Genomic DNA, 17,009 nt, shown 5'->3' on the forward strand with positions numbered 1-17,009 from the left:
GCCCTCTGGTACTCATCTCCCTTTATAACCCGATGGCTCCATTGTCTCAGGATGGGTTTCTCACTCTTTAGACCTCCATACTTGTCTTTGTATAATAAACTACAGCCAAACAATGTTATTCCCCATACTTATAGAGGCTAGGAAATCCAATATATGTGTCCCAGAAGACGCGGGTCTTCATGAGAGCCTGCTTCTTCGTGTTTCCAGATACTGACTTCTTAGCACATCCTCACACAATGGAGAGAAGGGAGAGTAGGCTAGCCCTCTCATAAGAGCAGTAGTCCCACCGTGGACGTTCCACCATCATGACGTACGTATGTTCCAAAGGCAGTACATCCCAGCTCCTAACAGCACCTTATTAGGACCAGGGTTCCAACATGCGAATTCAAGAAGGAAGAAACACAAACACAAACACGTAGTCCATCACACTCTTCTGCAATCCCACTCTCCCTCAAAGGACCGTCCCTTTCAACCTCCCATTTGCATCTTTCTAACCCTCATAACATCCCAACAAATCATCATTCATTCCAGTCTGGGGCAGAGGTTCTCGCAAACTGTTTGACTTTTAGATTTCATTATCCACATCTTTGGACCTTAGATTCCTTTCCTATGCCCATGCCTATCTCTACAGAACGACGTGTAAGCATTCATGTCCAGAGCTAGAGGCGGTCAGAGTTTCATCTGTTTTTCCACATTGACTATGAATATGCTAATGAGCTAGGGGTTATACCTTTCTCTGTCTCATCATCTTCATCTCTGAAATGCAAATAATATGTCTGCCTAGGGATGCTGCGAGCTTAAATAACATGAATAGAAACATAAAAAAGTGCGGATCTGTTACCCAATAAGGCTTCAATCAGCATCCGTTGGTTTTCTCCCTGTAAACACTTTGGTGACCTGTGTGCCTCAGAGTATCACATGCTACTTTCTGCTTAACGCAATTGTCATAACGATATGTTTGGCTGCTTTTATTTCATGCAGAGAACATTATCCTAGCTATAAGAAACACATTTCTTTTTGTGAAATGGCTTTAATACTTGCAAATCTCTACTGGAGATCTGGGCGTACATTTCTCGTGTGATTCAGAGAGAATTTTGCCCATGAGTAGAAAAGCCAGAAAGCAAAGCTTTCATAATGTCTTTCAGCCCTATAATTCGAGTCCCTCTAGAGCAGAGATTCCAAAACAGGGAAAGTCTGCTGCCCAGGGGACATTTGCCAATGTCTGGAGACACTTTGGGATGCCATAAATTGGGCAGGGAGGTATTAATGGTATCTAGCGAGTAGCACCCAGAAGGCTACTAACTATGCTATCATGGAAAGAGCAAATGCTGCTTCCTAAGAAACAATTACCTAGCGCAAGATTTCATTAGTGTCAAGGTGGAAAGCCCTACTCAGAGAAGTCTTAACGCCTAAGCCTATCACCATTATGTGAGATCTCTCCTATCTTACAGCCTTGGGCCACACTAATTAGGGAAGAGAGAGTAGCTGAAGAATGGTCTTAGTAAGAAGTTGGTGGTCCGTGGAGAATCAGAGACAGAGCTCCCGAATTTCTCTCTGCTCCTGAGCATCTTGGCCTGGAGCCCCTCCCCCTCCCTTTCTACCACATGCACACATCACTATTGGCACGTGTCTGAATACCTTGTGTTGTTGTCTCGAGTAATTTCTCTTACTTGCATGTCCAACCATAAAATCTAGTGGGAATGACCTCCTCGAAGAACATTGATTGAAGTAAGTTTTAAATACAAACGGAGAGTTCGGGTAACTTAAGTCTTCAAGACAGGAGGACATGTTGAGAATGTAAACTCATTCTTGTAGTTTCCCAAGGCGACGGCCGCTTTTGTAAGAAGGTCAAGAGTCTACCTTGCACTCACTCACACATGTAGGCTGTGAATGCCTGTGGTTATAGCACCGTTTCCTCCCACGGAACTTTCCTACATCAGCAGCCTGACTGTTATCTTTTGTGATGAGCTGCCGTCTAGTTGGATGTGCTTCTTTTTTTCTTTTTTTCTTTTTTCTTTTAGTTTCTTTTTAAATCTCCTCCCTCCCACGTTTCCTCCGTCTTTACTTTCTTTCCTTCTGTTCCTTACTTCTCTGTGTTATTCCTCATTTCATTCCAATTTTAGGAACAAGAAGGAAAATGTTTACTATGGGTGCCTTCCAGTCCCCCCCACCCTTGTCCATTTGGGAGATATGGGGGTACGCAGGGGTAGGGTGTAGAGGGGAGGGGAGTGGTGGTTTTTTAATCATATGCTGCCATCTGGTGGTCAATTTATATACTCAACCAAACGGCTGGGTTCAGGCTGTTTAAAGTGTCTGACAGTGGATTAGGTGAGCAGTAATTGATGTTGTCTCTCTTCATGGTTGAAGTCCCCGTGTTTAAGATTTTTTTTCTCTCAGGAAGGTGGAGCATTTTGTTCCCAAATTGAGTACAGAAGAATCTGTGCACAAAGCGAATCTTTGCTGTAGATTCACAGCATGTAAACTCCTCCACAGGACTTGTGGGTTCCTGATCCTCCGTTTCAGCTCACCCTAGTTAAGATAAGATTTACTGGATTAACAGAAGGGGACCTGGAGCTCCTTCTGTTTGTTGGCAATGCTGGAGATTGGATGAACACTGCACCACTAAACTATAACCCTAGCCCTCAGAGAGAAACTTTAAACGTAAAAATAAAACCTACTGGATACAATGGTACAGATACATATTCCTTTCTATAACAAGGAACTTTTCACACACACACACACACACACACACACACACACCCACACACACACACACACACACACACTGGGGTGGGGGGGAGTCTATGAACAATGATTTTACTACCCAGTCCTCAAAGCAACTCAGAAAACCTTGAAACCCACTTTTTTTATTCCACAACCCATCAGCAAATCCCTTAGAGTGTGTCTTGGTTTCTTTTTCCTCTTATTTTGTACAACCCTACACCAGGTTCTCCCTCTCCCTTTCTCCCCCCAACCCCCCCCCGGACACACATGCTGTGCGTGTCTCTGTATTTCTGTCTATCTGTCTCTGTTTCTGTCCCACTCCCTAGGAGTAGAATCCAGTTGTCGCAACAGTGGGCTCCAGAGACCGACTAGGGTTTGAGAAGTGGAGAGGGAGGATGCTGTCTCTGAAGGCAGTCTCGGAGGATCGGAGCTGGAATGGAAGTCCTCAGCACCTTCATTCAAGCACGGGCTCCACTTTCTCTGCTCCATTTTTAGTATGAAATTTTTGAATTGCTTTGAACGAAAACTAAATGGCAAATCCTCTCAATTCGTGACTTTAGGGTGGCTACTAGAAAGCTCTAGAGATAGGGAAGAGGAAGCAGAGCTGTGTTTGTGTTTCCAGAAGTTTAGCAACTCTAAAAACCTGTTACTCTTCAACATGCTGGAAGAAAAGGACGGGGTAGCCTAAAAGAGAAAGCCTTGTGAAGAGTGAGCTGTGGTGACTGGAGTCTCTGTGAACAGTGAACTACAGCAACTGGGGTGTCTACAAACAACGAGGTATGGTGACAGAGTTCTTCGTGAGTGTGAAGTATGATGACTAAGGTCCCTATGGACAATGAACTACAGTAAATGAGGTCCCCATCAACAGTGAGCTATAGCGACTAAGGTTCCTGTGAGCAGTGAGCTATGGTGATCGAATTCTCTGTGAGTGTGAGGTACGATGACTAACGTCCCTATGAACAATAAGCTACAAAGGCTGAAGTCTCCATAAGTACAGCTCTCAGTTTCAGTCAGGGACATGTCATGTGCTGGAATTAGAGGCCATGGGAGGTACCCGGAGGAGTGGTGACCATCTTGAAGTTATAGTCAGGCTTGGGAATATTCAGGTTCAGGAACGGCACATCCTGACTTTGTTTCCACGACCACTACTATGTTGAGAATATATGGGGAGGAGCAGGAGCAGGGCCACCAAGCATCAGGGAGACCCGCCTAGAAGTGACCTTCCTCATCAACCTTGAGTTCTAAACTCCTGAACCTGGCTGCTAGCCATCTCTTACATTTGAGTGTTTGGCCTACAGAAATTTTTCTGAATGAAGCCTATGAAAAGACTACACAGGATTGTGCAAAAAAAAAAAAAATCGACTTAATAGGTTTAACTACTTTTTCTTTAAAAGGTTTTACAAGGCTGGATGGGCCTTGACTGGCATTGGGGAACTTGGATTTCAGAACCTTTCATCTACAGAAACTATGAGAATGGCTCTATGTGTCTAAGCTCTTTTTTTTTTTACGTCATTATTTTTTTATTCGTTTTATATCCCAATTGCAACCCCTCCCTCCTCTCTCCCCAGTCCCACCCTTACAAATCCCTCCCCCATCAGTCCCTCCCCTTCTCCTAGAGAAGGGGAAAGCCCTTTGGGTACCACAACCCCCGCCCATCCACCTGGGGCATCTAGTCCCAGCAGAACTAACCGCATCCTCTCCCACTGAGGCCCAACGGAGCGATCCAGTTAGAGGGAAAGGTGCAATGGCAGGCAACAGAGTCAGAGACTGCCCTTCCCCTCCAGTTGTTAGGGAACCCAAATGAAGATGAACTAGCATTATCTACTACAAATGTGTAGGGATCTAGTTCCAGCCCCACATGCTCTATGGTTGGTGGTTTGGTCTCTGTCAGCACCCATTGGCCTGGGTTAGTTGATTACATAGGTCTTCTTGTGGTGTCCTTGACCCCTCTGGCTCATTCAATCCTATCCCCCATTCTTCCACAAGACTTCCTGAGCTCTGCCTGATTGTTCGGCTGTGGGTCTCTGCATCTGTCTCCATCAGCTGCCGAAGGAAGCCTCTTAGGCCCAGCAGACAAGGCCCTTCTCACACGGGATGGGTATTGAATTGAAGCAGTCGTTGGTTGTGCATTCCCCTCCATCTCTGCTCCGCCTTTATCCCTGTGCGTCTTGTAGGGAAGACAAATGTTGTATTGAAGGTTTTGGGAGAGGTTTGATGTTCCCCCTCCCCCTCCCTCCATTGGAATTCCTGCCTGACTACAGGAGGCGGCCACTTCAGTCTTCATAGCCCCTTCTGGTAGAAATCTCAACCAAGGTCACCCCCATAGATTCCCTGGAGCCTCCCCAATCCCAGGTCTCCAACTATTCCCAGAGATTCCCCGTCCCCGACTTCCATTCTCACTCCCAGCCCTTTCCTTCCCTTGAACATTTTATCACCATCCCTGTTCCCCTCTTCACCCCCTCTGTCATCCAGTTCCCTCTTTCCGTCCACCTCTGATGATGATTTGATTTTCCCTTCTGAATGAGATCCACACTTCCTTAGGCCATGCTTATTACTTACTTTCTTTGGGCCCGTGGATTGTAGCATGGTTTTCCTGTACTTTATGGCTAATACCCACTTATAAGTGAGTACATACTAGGTGTGTCTTTCTGGGTCTGGTTACCCCACTCAGGCTGATATTTTCTAGTTCCGTCCATTTGCCTGCAAATTTCATGAGGTTCCATTTATTAATTGATGATCTTAGTGCCTGAGGTTGTATACAGGACTATGTCTCCTGTGTCAATGAGTTCAAAGCAGTTCCCCATTTTTCCCTCTATTAGGTTGAGTGTATCAGGTTTGATCCCCGTGGATTTGAGTTTTGAGGTGGTAGATATAGATCTGTTTGCATTCTTTCACACATAGACATCCAGCTAAACCATCTGTTGAAGATGCTTTCATTTTTTTCACTGTATGGTTTTGGCTTCCTTGTCAAATATCAGGTGTCCATAGGTATGTGGTTTATTTCCAGGTCTTTTTATTCTATTCATTGATCAACCTGTCTGTTTTTGTGCCAATACCGTGTAGTTTTTATTACTATTGTTCTGCAGTATAGCTTGAAATCTGGGATGATGGCACTTCCAGAAGTTCTTTTATTGTATAGGACTGATTTAGCTATCCTGGGTTTTTGTTTTCCCATAGAAGTTCGAATTGCTCCTTTTGTATTGGATATTTTTTATCTACATTTCTAATGATATCCCCTTTTCCAGTTTCCTGTCAATAATCCCCTATCCCATTCCCCCCTGCTTCTATGAGGGTGTTCCCTCACCCACCCACTCACCCCCTTCCTGCCTCCCCACTCTGACATTCCCCTATACTTCAGCATTGAGCCTTGGTAGGACCCAGGGCTTCTCCTCTCATTGGTGTCCAACAAGGCCATCTTCTGCTACATATGCAGCTGGAGCCATGGATCTATCCATGTGTACTCTTTGGGTGGTGGTTTAGTCCCTGGGAGCTCTGGTTGGTTGGTATTGTTGTTCTTTGGGGTTGCAAGCCCCTTCAGCTCTTTCAATCCTTTCTCTAACTCCTCCACTGAGAACCCTATCCTCAGTTCAATGGTTGGCTGTGAGCATCTGCCTCCATATTTGTCATGCTCCGGCAGAGCCTCTCAGAAGACAGCTACATCAGACTACTGCCAGCTTGCACTTCTTGGCATAAGCAGTATTGTCTGGTTTGGTGGCTGTATGTATATGGACTGGATCCCCAGGTGTGGAAGTCTTTGGATGGCCTTTCCTTCAGTCTCTGCTCCAAACTTCGTCCCCGTATTTCCTCCTGTGAATATTTTTGTACCCCCCTTCTAAGAAGGAGTGAAGCATCTGCACTTTGGTTGTCCTTCTTCTTGAGCTTCATGTGGTCTGTGGATTGTATCTTTAGTAATTCAAGCTTTGGAGCTAATATCCACTTATCAGCGAGTGCATACCATGTGCGTTTTATTGTGACTAGATTACCTCACTCAGGATGATATTTTCTAGTTCCATCCATTTGCCTATAAATTTCATGAGGTCATTATTTTTAATAGCTGAGTAGAACTCCATTGTTTAAATATACCACATTTTCTGTATCCATTCTTCTGTTGAGGGACACCTGGGTCCTTTCCAGCTTCTGGCTATTATAAATAAGGCTGCTATGAACATAGTGGAGCATGTGTCTTTGTAATAGGTTGGGGCATCTTTTGGGTATATGCCCAAGAGAGGTGTAGCTGGGTCCTCAGGTAGTTCAATGTCCAATTTTCTAGGGAACCTCCAGACTGATTCCCAGAGTGGTTGTACCAGCTTGTAATCCCACCAACAATGGAGGAGTGTTCCTCTTTCTCCACATTCTTGCCAACATCTGTTGTCATCTGAGTTTTTAATCTTAGCCGTTCTGACTGGTGTGAGGTAGAATCTCAGGGTTGTTTTGATTTGCATTTCCCTGATGACTAAGTACCCCAATTTTAATAGGGTTATTTGATTCTCTGGAGTCTAACTTCTTGAGTTCTTTGTATATATTGGATATTAGCCCCCTATCAGATGTAGAATTGATCTTTTCCCAATCTGTTGGTTGCTATTTTGTCCCAATGACAGTATCCTTTGCCTTACAGAAGCTTTGCAGTTTTATGAAGTCCATTTGTTGATTCATAGAGCATAAGCCATTGGTGTTCTGTTCAGGAAATTTTCCCCAGTGCCCATGTGTTCAAGGCTCTTCCTCACTTTTTCTTCTATTAGTTTGAATATATTTGGTTTTATGTGGAGATTCTTGATCCACTTGGACTTGAGCTTTGTACAGGGTGATAAGAATGGATCGATCTGCATTCTTCTACATGCTGACTGCCAGTTGAACCAGCACCATTTGTTGAAAATGCTATCTTTTTTCCACTGGATGGTTTTAATTCCTTTGTCAAAGATCAAGTGACCATAGCTATGTGGGTTCATTTCTGAGTCTTCCACTTTATTCCACTGATCTACCTTCCGCCTCTGTACTAATACCATACAGTTTTTATCACTATTGCTCTTGCTAATACAGCTTGAGGTCAGTGATGATGATTCCCCCAGAAGTTCTTTTATTGCTGAGAATAGTTTTTGCTATCCTGAGTTTTTTTCCTTAGCAAATGAATTTGCAAATTGCTCTTTCTAATTCTATGAAGAATTGAGTGGGAATTTTGATGGGGATTACATTGAATCTGTAGATTGCTTTTGGCAAGACGGCCTTTTTTACAATATTAATCCTGCCAATCCATGAGCATGGGAGATCTTTCCATATTCTGAGATCTTCAATTTCAATCTTCAGAGAGTTGAAGTTCTTGTCATACAGATCTTTCACTTGCTTGGTTAAAGTGTCACCGAGGTATTTTATATTATCCGTGGCTATTGTGAAGGGTGTCATTTCTGTCATTACTTTCTCAGCCTGTTTATCCTTTGAGTAGAGGAAGGCTACTGACTTGTTTGAGCTAATTTTATACCCAGCCACTTTGCTGAAGTTGTTTATTGGGCTTAGTACTTCTCTGGTGGAACTTTTGGGGTCACTTAAGTATACTATTATATCATCTGCAAATAGTGAGATTTTGACTTCTTCCTTTCCAATTTGTATCCCTTTGACCTCCTTTTGTTGTCTGATTGCTCTGGCAAAGACTTCGAGTACTATATTGAATAGGGAGGGAGAAAGTGGGCAGCCTTGTCTAGTCCCTGATTTTAGTGGGATTGCTTCAAGTTTCTTTCCATTTAGTTTAATGTTAGCTACTGGTTTGCTGTATATTGTTTTTACTATATTTAGGTATGGGCCTTGAATTTCTTATCTTTCCAGGACTTTTATCATGAAGGGGTGTTGAATTTTGTCAAATGCTTTCTCAGCATCTAATGAAATGATCATGTGGTTTTGTTCTTTCGGTTTGTTTATATAATGGATCACGTTGATGGTTTTCCGTATATTAAACCATCCCTGCATGCCTGGGATGAAGCCTACTTGATCATGCAGGGTGATTGTTTCGATGTGCTCTTGGATTCGGTTTGCCAGATTTTTATTGAGTATTTTTGGGTTGATATTTATAAGGGTAATTGGTCTGAAGTTCTCTTTCTTTGTTGGGTCTTTGTGTGGCTTAGGTATAAGTGTAATTATTACTTCATAGAAGGAATTTGGTAGTGTTCCTTCTGTTTCTCTTTGTCGAATAGTTTGAAGAGTATTGGTATGAGGTCTTCTATGAAGGTCTGATAGAATTCTGCACTACACCCGTCTGGTCCTGGGCTTTTTTTGGTTAGGGGACTTTTAATGATTGCTTCTATTTATTCTGGAGTTATGTGGTTGTTTAGATGGTTTATCTGATCCTGATTTACTTTGGTACCTGGCATCTTTCTAGAAAATTGTCTGTTTCATCTAGATGTTTCCAGTTTTGTTGAGTTTAGGCTTTTGTAGTAGGATCTGATGATTCTTTTAATATCCTCAGATTCTGTTGTTATATCTCCCTTTTCATTTCTGATTTTGTTAATTTGATACTCTCTCTGTGCCCTGTGCTTATTTTGGCTAAGGGTTTATCTATCTTGTTGATTTCCTCAAGGAACCAGCTCCTGGTTTTGTTGATCCTTTGTATAGTTCTTTTTTGTTTCTACTTGGTTGGTTTCAGCCCTGAGTTTGATTATTTCCTGACTTCTACTCCTCTTGGGTATATTTGCATCTTTTTGTTCTAGAGCTTTTAGGTATGCTATCAAGCTGCTAGTGTATGCTCTCTCTCCAGTTTCTTTTTGGAGGCACTCAGAGCTGTGAGTTTTCCTTTTAGCACTACTTTCATTGTGTCCCATACGTTTGAGTATGTTGTGCCTTCATTTTCATTAAATTCTAAAAAGTCTTTAATTTCTTTATTTCTTCCCTGACCAAGTTATCATTGAGTAGAGCATTGTTCAGCTTCCATGTGTATGTGAACTCTCTGTTGTTTTATTATTGAATATCAGTCTTAGTCCATGGTGATCTGATAGGATGCATGGGATTATTTCAATCTTCTTGTGTCTGTTGAGGCCTGTTTTGTGATGAATTACATGGTCAATTTTGGAGAAGGTACCATGAGGTGCTGAGAAGAAGGTATATTCTTTTGTTTGGGGATGAAGTGTTCTATAAATATCTGTCAAATCCATTTGGTTCATAACGTCTGTTAGTTTCTCTTTGTCTCTGTTTATTTTCTGTTTCCGTGATCTGTCTATTGTTGAGAATGTGGTGTTGAAGTCTCCCACTATTATTGTGTGAGATGCAATGTGTGTTTTGAGCTTTAGTAAGGTTTCTTTTATGAATGTAGGTGCTCTTGAATTTGGAGCATAGATATTTAGGATTGAGAGTTCATCTTGGATTTTTTTTCTTTGATGAAATGTCCTTCCTTATCTTTTTGATAACTTTTGATTGAAAGTTGATTTTATTCCATATTAGATGGCAACTCCAGTTTGTTTCTTTGGCCCATTTGCTTGAAAAATTGTTTTCCAGCCTTTTACTCTGAGGTAGTATCTGTCTTTATCACTGAGGTGTGTTTCCTGTATGCAGCAAAATGCTGGGTCCTCTTTATGTATCCAGTCTGTTAGTGTCTGTCTTTTTATTAGGGGAATTGAGTCCATTGATGTTAAGAGATATTAAAGAATAGTGATTGTTGTTTCTTGTTATTTTTGTTGTGAGAGGTGGAATTATGTTTGTGTGGCTATCTTCTTTTGGGTTAGTTGAAAGAAGATTACTTTCTTCTTTTTTTCTAGGATGTAGTTTCCCTCCTCGTGTTTGAATTTTCCATCTACTACCCTTTGTAGGGCTGGATTTGTGGAAAGATATTGTGTAAATTTGGTTCGGTCATGGAATATCTTGGTTTCTCCATCTATGTTAATTGAGAATTTTGCTGGAAATAGTAGCCTGGGCTGGCATTTGTGTTCTCTTAAGGTCTGTATGACATCTGCCCAGGATCTTCTAGGTTTCATAGTCTCTGTTGAGAAATCTGGTATGATTCTGATAGTTCTGCCTTTATATGTTACTTGACTTTTTCCCCTTACTGCTTTTAATATTCTTTCTTTGTTTTGTGCATTTGGTGTTTTAACTTTTATGTGACAGGAGGAATTTCTTTTCTGGTCCAATCTATTTGGAGTTCTGTAGGCTTCTTGTATGTTTATGGGCATCTCTTTCTTTAGAGTAGGGAAGTTTTCTTCTATACTTTTGTTGAAGATATTTACTGGTCCTTTAAGTTGGGAATCTTTGCTCTCTTCCATACCTACTATCCTTAGGTTTGATCTTCTCATTGTGTCCTGGGTTTCCTGGGTATTTTTGGGTTAGGATCTTTCTGCATTTTGCATTTTCTCTGACAGTTGTTTCAATGTTTTCTATGGTATCTTCTGCCCCTGAGATTCTCTCTTTTAATCTCTCGTATTCTGTTGGCAACGCTTGCATCTATGACTCCTGATCTCTTTCCTAGGTTTTCTATCTCCAAGTTTGTCTCTCTTTTGTTTTATTGTTTCTATTTCCATTTTTAGATCTTGGATGGTTTCTTTCAATTCCTTCATCCGTTTGGTTGATTTTTGAGTTTCCTCTTTAAGGACTTCTACCTGTTTACCTTTGTTCTCCTGTGTTTCTTTGAGGGAGTCATTTATGTCTTTCTTAAAATCCTCTAACATCATCTTGAGTTGTGATTTTAAATCAAAATCTTGCTTTTTCGGTATGTTGGAGTATCCAGAACTTGCTGCGGTTGGGGAACTGGGTTTTGATGATGCTAAGTGGCCTTGGTTTCTGTTGCTTAGGTTCTTGCCCTTGCCTCTCGACATCTTCTTATCTCTGATGTTAGCTAGTCTTGCAGTCTCTGATAGTGACTTGACCTTCCTGTAAGCCTGTGTGTCAGCACATTGGGAGACCATCTCTTTCCCCACAAGATCTGGATACAGAGAGCTGTTGCACAGGGCCAGCTCAAGGAGCAGACAGAAACCAGAAGGATCCTGTCACAGATTATTCCTCAATTCCTGTGTCCTGAGGGCTCTGGGCTGGCCCCTTGGATCAGAAATGGTGGTCTTAACTGTGCTCTCAGGTGTGTCAGCACTCCTGGGAGACCAGCTTTCTCCCAGTGGAGTGGCACAGGGTCAGCTCTGAGTGCAGGTGGAAACCAGAAGCAGAATTGCTCTTTCAAAATCTGTATTGAATTTTGTTGGAATTTTGATGAGGATGGCATTGAATCTGTAAATTGCTTTTGGTAAGATGGCCATTTTTACTGTTAATCATTTCATGAACATGGAAGATCTTTCTATCTTCTGATATCTTCCTCAATTTCTTTCTTTAGAGACTTTAAATTCTTGTCATACAGGTCCTTCACTTGCTTGGTTAGAGTTATACCAAGCTATTTCATATTATTTGTGACTATTGTAAAGGGTGTTGTTTCCCTAATTTCTTTCTTGACCCTGTTATCATTTGTATAAATGAGACTACTTTTTTTTTAGTTAATTTTCTATCCAGCCACTTTGCTGAAGTTGATTTTCAGTTGTAGGAGTTCTCTGGTAGAATTTTGGGGGGTCACATGTATACTATCATGTCATCTGCAAAAAGCAATACTTTAACTTCTTTCTTTCCAAATTTGTATCCCCTTGATCTCCTTTAGTTGTCTTTAGTGCTCTAGCTAGAAGTTCAAGTACTACATGGAAGAGATAGAGAATGGACAGCCTTGTCTTTTCCCTGATTTTAGTGGAATACTTTAATTTTCTCTCCATTTCATTTGCTGTTGGCTATAGGTTTGCTGTATATTGCTTTTATTATGTTTAGGTATGTGCCTTGTAGCCCTGATCTCCCCAACACTTTTAATATGAAGATGTGTTCAATTTTGTCAAAGGCTTTTCAGCATCTAATGAGATAATCATGTGGTTTTTTTTTCCTTTCAGTTTGTTTATATGGTGGATTGTGTTGATGGATTTTTGTATGTTGAACTATCCCTGCATCCCCGGGATGAAGGCTACTTGATCATGGTGGATGATGTTTTTGATGTGTTCTGGGATTCGGTTTGTGAATATTTTTGCACCAATGTTCAGAAGGGAAATCAGTCTGAAATTCTCTTTCTTCCTTGAATCTTTGTGTGGTTTAGGTATCAGGATAACTGTGGTCTCTTAAAATGAGTTTGGCAATGTTTCTTCTATTTCTAATTTGTGGAATAGTTTGAGAAGTATTGGTATTAGATCTTCTTTGAATGTTTGATAGAATTCTGTGCTGAAGGAATGTGGCCCTGGGACTTTTTTGGTTGGGAGATTTTTAATGTCTGCTTCTACTTTCTTATGGGTTATGGGTTATTTAGATAGGTTACTTGATCTTGCTTTAACTTTGGTAAGTGGCATTTATCTAGAAAATCATCCATTTCAGGGTTTTGAAGTAAGACCTAACGATTCTTTGAATTTCCTCAGTATTTGTGGTTATGTCTTCCATTTCAGTTGTGGTTTTATTGAGTGTGGTCTCTATGCCTTTTAGCTAGTTTGACTAAGGGTTTGTCTCTTCTGTTGATTTTCTCAAAGAACCAGCTCTTGGTTTTGTTGATTCTTTGTATTATTCTCTTTGTTTTTCATTTATTGATTTCAACCTTAAGTTTGATTATTTCCTGGTATCTACTCCTCCTGAGTGTGTGTGCTTCTTTTTTTCTAGACCTCTCAGGTGAACTTTTTAATTGCTAATATGAGAACATTCTAATTTCTTTATGAAGGCATGCAGTGCTATAAACTTTCATCTTAGTACTGTTTTCCCTGTGTCCCAAAAGTTTGGGTATGTTGTGCCTTCATTTTCAATGAAATCTAGAAAGACTTTAATTTCTTTACTGCTTCCCTGACCCAGTGATCATTGAGTAGAGGATTTCTCTAGTTACCATGAGTTTGTAGCTCTCTGTGTTTTTGTTGTTGTTCAGTTTTAATCCATGGTGGTCTGGTTCGATACAAGGCGTTATTTGGATTTTCTTATATCTATTGAGGCTTGCCTTGTGGTCAATTTTGGAGAAGGTTCTGTGAGGTCCTGAGAAGAAAGTATGTTCTTTTGTGTTTTGGTAAAATGTTCTGTAGATATCTGTTAGGTACATTTGATTCATAACCTCTGTTAGTTTCATTATTTCTTTATTTCGTTTTTGTCTCAATGACCACTGGTGAGTGTGGAGTGTTGAAGTCTTCAGCTATTAATGTGTGGAGTTTGATGTGCAGTTTAAGATTCAATAATGTTTCTTTTAAATATAGATGTTCAGAATTGAGGGGTCATCTTAGTGAATTTCACCTTTGATTAGTCTGAAATGTCTTTCTGAACCTCTTTTGATTAATTTTGTTTGAAAGTCTGTTTTATTCAATGTTAGATTGGCTACTCTAGCTTGCTTTTTGAGTCTGTTGGCTTGGGAAACTTTTTCTAGCCTTTTACTCTGAGATAATGTCTACCTTTGTTGCTGAGGTGTGTTACTTGTATGTGGCAGAATGATAGATTCTATTTTCACATCCACTCTGTTAGGCTGTGCCATTTATTAGGGAATTAAGTCCATTGATGTTGATATTAATGACCAATGAGAGTTAATTTCTGTTATTTTGATGTTGGTGGTTTCGTGTGTGTGTGTGTGTGTGTGTGTGTGTGTGTGTGTGTGTTTCCCTTATTTTGTTTTTGCTGGTGTGAAATTATTTTTCCTGTGTTTTCTTGGGTATAGTTAACCTACTTGGGTAGGGGTTTTTCTTCTAGTATTATCTGTAGGGCTGGATTTGTAGGGAAATATTGTTTCAATTTGGTTTTGGCATGAAATATCTTGTTTTCTCCATCTATGGTGATTGAGAGTTTTGCTGGGTACATAGTCTAGGCTGGCATCTGTGGTTTCTTAGAGATTATAAGACATCTGTCCAGGCCCTTCTAGCCTTTAGAGTCTCTGTTGAAAAGTTGTAATTCTGAAAGGTTTGCCTTTGTATGTTACTTGGCCTTTTCCCCTTGCAGCTTTTAATATTCTTTGTTCTGTAGATTTTGTATTTTGATTTTTATGTAGTGGGAGGATTTTCTTTTCTGATCTAATCTCATTGATGTTTTATAAGCTTTTGGTATGTTTATAAGGCATCTCTTTCTTTAGGTTGTGTACATTTTCTTCTATGATTTTGTTGAAAATATTTTCTGGTCCTTGGAGCTGGGAATCTGCTCCTCCTTCTATTCCTGTTATTCTTAGGTTAGGACTTTTCATAGTATCTCCAATTTCCTGGATGCTTTTTATCAGATGTTTTTTAGACTTAGCATTTCCTTTGATATGTCAATTTATTCTACCATATCTTCTCCCCCTGAGATTCTTTCTTCTTTTTTTATTCTGTTGGTGATGCTTGTGTCTATTGTTCCTGTTCTCTTCCCTAGGTTTTCCATCTCTTCAGTTTGTGTCTTCTCTATTGTTTCTATTTCCATTTCCAGGTCTTACTCAGGTTTATTCATTTCTTTCACCAATTTAATTGTATTAAATTGGTATCAGGACTTGCTTTTGCCTCCAGCAGGGATACCACCTGGTCACTGTTGCCATGGTAATGGCCATACATTCCCAGCATACCTTTGGCTTAGTTCCCACCTTCACCAGGGAGCAGTTATATCATATTCCAAATAAAAGGCAGACCTTTTCTGCCCCTTCTCTTCCCTCCCTCTCCCTCTCCCTCTCCTCTCCTCTCCCTCTCCCTCTCCCTCTCCTCTCCCTCTCCCTCTCCCTCTCCTCTCCCCCTCCCTCTCCCTCTCCCTCCCTCTCCTCTCCCTCTCCCTCTCCCTCTCCCTCTCCCTCTCCCTTGTCTCATTCTCTCATTAAAACCTCTCCACGGGGCTGGGGATTTAGCTCAGTGGTAGAGCGCTTACCTAGGAAGCGCAAGGGCCCGGGGTCGGTCCCCAGCTCCGGAAAAAAAAAATCAAAAAAAAAAAAAAAAAAAAAAAAAAAAAAAAAACCTCTCCACATGGAACCGTGCTGGCCTGTTGCGGTTTGTCTGGATGCAACCCGAGATTTCTACCTCAACATTTTTTCCCTGTATTTCTTTAAGAGATTTGTTGGTTTTTCTCTTCAAAAACCTCCACCCGCTTGGTTGTATTTTCCTGTATTTTTTAAAGACTCTTTTTTTAGTTCCTCTTTTAAGGCTTCCATCGTCTTTATAAGATTGGATTTAAGTTCATTTTCTTGTCTTCGGTTGTGTGAGACTATCCGGTACTTGCTCTAGTGGGATAGCTGTGTTCTGAAGGCGCCATGTTGCCGGCCTTTAGCCATCTGGTTGTCCACGGATGTTCCTGGTGTAGCAGGTGTCCAGAAAGCAGGTCTAACCTGGAAGTTCCTGGACAACAGACCTCAGTGGGCAGCCTTGGGCCGGACAGTGGAATTCAGTAAGCACGGCATATCTCAAAGCAGGTGGGTATGCCCCAGCGGACAAGGCAGGCAGGAGATTGGGGGTGGGGTGGGGGAGGGTCTAACCTGGATATTCCCCGTACTGCAGGCTAGGTGAAGGCAGGCAGAACAGTGGCTGCACAATGGAGCTGTGGGGAGAGGGGGACATCGCAAAGCTCAGGGCTGGATGTGCCTCAGGAAAATGGGATGGGGGAAGGGATCTAATCTGAGTATTCCTGGTGGCCAGACAATGGAGCTGGGGGAGGGGGGCCACTGCTGGGTTTTTCCCCCAAGAGGACTCAGCAGGAAGTGTAATTTAGGGGAGTGGGAGTCGGGGAGGAGGAAAGTAATCTCACCCGGAAGTTCCTGGTGCTGTGGGTCTGGTGAAGGTGGGCAGAGAGGTGGCCAAACAATCCTGTGTGTCTGAACTCTTGGGGCAACGTTGTGATTTGACTTTAATGCCTGCTTCTCTTCCGGTTCCTGGAGTCTTGCTCCAACTAACACCCCCTCCCCCCCTACACAAGAATCAAAAATATATTCTGCAGGAAAACCCGATGGATGACAGCCATTACTGCCTCCCAAACAAGAAATGTCAATCCATCCAAGTTTCTTCCTTTACTTCCCTCTTTCCCAGAGCCTCTTTCAATTCTGCGTGTGGTCAGTAGGGGGAGCCTGAAAGCCGAAGAAAGAGCTGCAGTCAACATCTGGGACCTTCTTTGCTAACAGAAAGTTAAGGTCTCACTTGAAGAAAAACACCGAAAGTCTTAATTAATCAAAGACAATTTTGTGACTTCCTGGCAAATGTCCCTGGTGCTTGGTAGCTCCGTTCCCCTTCCTCCCCTCAAACTCTCAACATGGTAGACGATATCCTGGAAACAAAAAAAGAACACATTGTTCTTTTGCTGGAAACCTGGTAACCCTACACGCCCCACCTGACATTCCTGGACGCAAAGCT

This window comes from Rattus rattus, chromosome 2, assembly GCF_011064425.1.
Source record: "Rattus rattus isolate New Zealand chromosome 2, Rrattus_CSIRO_v1, whole genome shotgun sequence".
Lineage (NCBI taxonomy): Eukaryota > Metazoa > Chordata > Mammalia > Rodentia > Muridae > Rattus > Rattus rattus.